The sequence below is a fragment of the Sprattus sprattus genome, assembly GCF_963457725.1.
Source record: "Sprattus sprattus genome assembly, chromosome: 21".
NCBI lineage: Eukaryota > Metazoa > Chordata > Actinopteri > Clupeiformes > Clupeidae > Sprattus > Sprattus sprattus.
In genome coordinates this window covers 1,494,639-1,497,138 of record NC_137919.1, presented here as the reverse complement: position 1 = coordinate 1,497,138, position 2,500 = coordinate 1,494,639, and the positions used below count along the sequence as shown (strand labels likewise).

General features: G+C 48.2%; 1 pseudogene across 1 annotated transcript in view; it reads right to left on the bottom strand.

Annotated features, from left to right (window-relative positions):
• The window catches only part of LOC308382348, a 27,987-nt pseudogene that overhangs the window by 10,743 nt on the left and 14,744 nt on the right, over positions 1-2,500 (bottom strand). The window contains exons 7-10 of the transcript XR_013969098.1: positions 2,389-2,500; positions 2,014-2,040; positions 1,011-1,548; positions 551-561 (exon numbers count right to left, since the gene is read on the bottom strand). The exon at positions 2,389-2,500 is cut by the window's right edge and continues 36 nt beyond it. The product of XR_013969098.1 is annotated as an uncharacterized misc_RNA (transcript). The remainder of the gene's footprint in view (positions 1-550; positions 562-1,010; positions 1,549-2,013; positions 2,041-2,388) is intronic.

Here is a 2,500-nt window from a genome sequence, read left to right as displayed (position 1 = left end):
AAAAAGTTTATTTTAATAAATGGAAAAAAGTTCAGTACAATCCAGTCCAGTATAGCCCTTATTAAATACAACATTGTGCATTCAACAGTATAATATCTGGAAAAAAGAAAAGATAATTCAATAAAATATACACACTTTTGTATGCTACTTAAGATGATCATTTGTGATTCCGTAAGGTTTGCCAAATGTTGACGTTATAGTGTAATAGTCATGTGATTGATGTTATTGATGTTATAATGTAATAGTCATGTGATTGATGTTATAGTGTAATAGTCATGTGATTGTGATCCTCACACATGGAGCAAAAACATTACAGTAGAGGTCATAGCAAAATGGGGAATCATTGGTAAGACTTAACTTGCACACAATAAGTTCATAGCCCGTCACCATATTATAAAAACAGGTCTTGATTTTTGGTAATGACTGCAGTAAGTATAAAGTATTCACAGTAGTGAGAGCCATTTCAGGACAAAATATTCTTTACTTTGTGTCATGAGATGCTCATATTCACCTCATATCACCTCCTTCGAAAGCCCTTCTCCCACATTACCAGTGTTGAAGCTAGGGATAAATGCAAGTGCAGTTTATAATCTGTCAGCCCTAGTGTTCTCCGTAGGTATGACAGTGTGTCAAAATCCCAAAGTCCATATCCAAAGAGTGCACAGGCAAGGAATCCATTCAGTTTGTCATTTAATATATGGATGAGTCCCTCCACCCAGGAAGAGTCCAGTGTGTGTGTGTGTGTGTGTGTGTGTGTGTGTGTGTGTGTGTGTGTGTGTGTGTTTGTGTGTGTGTGTGTGTGTTGGGTAGATGCTGAAGAGGAGAGAAGGCTGTATGTGTGTATGTGTGTGTGTGTGTGTGTGTGTGTGTGTGTGGTCCAGTGTTTCAGACTCATCCATGCTTGACTGCGGTCAGAGCCTTCACCCAGGAAGAGTCCAGTGTGTGTGTGTGTGTGTGTGTGAGTGTGTGTGTGTGTGTGTGTGGTCCAGTGTTTTCGGACTCATCCATGCTTGACTGTGGTCAGAGCCAGGGGCGCTCCGTTCTTCCCGTCCTGGTTGGGGCACGGGCTGAAGATGGGGTGCAGGTTCTCCCCCCCGTCGAAGGAGCTGTGGAACGTGTAGAGGTGCGTCTGCGCCCTGGCGTCGTAGAACGACACCACGCCCGCCTCGTGGTCCAGGAAGACCCCGACCTTCTGCGGCGGGGCCTGGACCTCCAGGGCGACCCGGCTGGTGGCCAGGGCCTTCATCTGACCGTCCTTCAGCCAGAGGCACCAGAACCCGCCCTCCGGGGTCAGCCGGATCTCGCCCTTGCGGCGGGCGGAGGAGCGGGCCACGCCCAGGGTCCAGGACGTCTTGCGGCCCACGTCCACCTCCCAGTAGTGGCGGCCGGACGCCATGCCCTCGCGGCCCAGCACGAAGAGGGCCGGGCTGAAGCGGCGGGGGCTGTCGGAGCCGTGGGTGCTGCGGTGCTCCTCGTAGCGCACCTGCCGGCCGTCCTCCGACACGGTCAGGTTGCGCTGGGCGGTGACCGGGTCCAGGAGCACCTCATCTGGGAAAAGTGGGTGGAAATTGAGGAAAGCACATGAACAGGGAGCGAGACATAGGGGTTTCATAACATCAGGGAGGTTCGAAATAGCTAACTTATGCTGCTACATGTTCATCTCTATGTTCTACTTGTATTATGTAATGTCTTGTCTGTATGTTTGTATGTCCTCTCTGTTGTGCCTGTGCACTTATATGTTTCACCGTAGGAGAGTGGGAAACGTTTTTTCGAATACTTTGTATGTCTTGACATTTGAAGTAATTGACAAATAAAGCTACTTTGACTACTTTGACTTTGACTTTGAATAGGAGCGGGGCAGACAATGGGAGAGGAAGCACAGAATAGGAAAAAAGGAAAGATAGTTGCAACCTTCTGACGACTTCACTATCTTTTGTGTAATGTAAATAGTTCAAGAGTTTATGATTGCTTATCCACATACCCCTCTAAGAAACAAGGAAGGAGAGTGCTTACTTGCGTAGTTCTGGAGCTTCCCAAGTTCTGTTCAGAAGGAGAGACATTTTTCAGCGGTCAGAGTCAATTTCTGGCATAGTCACACGTGACACCATCAGGTAAACAAGTGCTAAGTGCTAAGTGCTAAGCTGCTGCCTGATTGGCCATGTGTTGCTGTCAATCAGTAGCTGTTGACATTGCTGGCACTCTGTGAGGCATCTAGCCCCCGTCTGTTCAAAGTCACTGACTCTCCTGTCTATATCAAGGTGTGAATCACATGACCCCCAAAGGGCTCATTTGATTGGATGAGAGGGGAGAGTTGTGAATCACATGACCCCCCAAAGGGCACATTTGATTGGACGAGAGGGGAGAGTTGTGATTGATGGATTAGCTCACCTTTGCCATGCAACTTCTTGAGCTCGTCCTGGAACTTGGTCACCAGGGAGTCGACTGACTTCCTGATTGTGCCCAAGTACAGGTCTGTGTTCACGGACACTGCCGACCAATC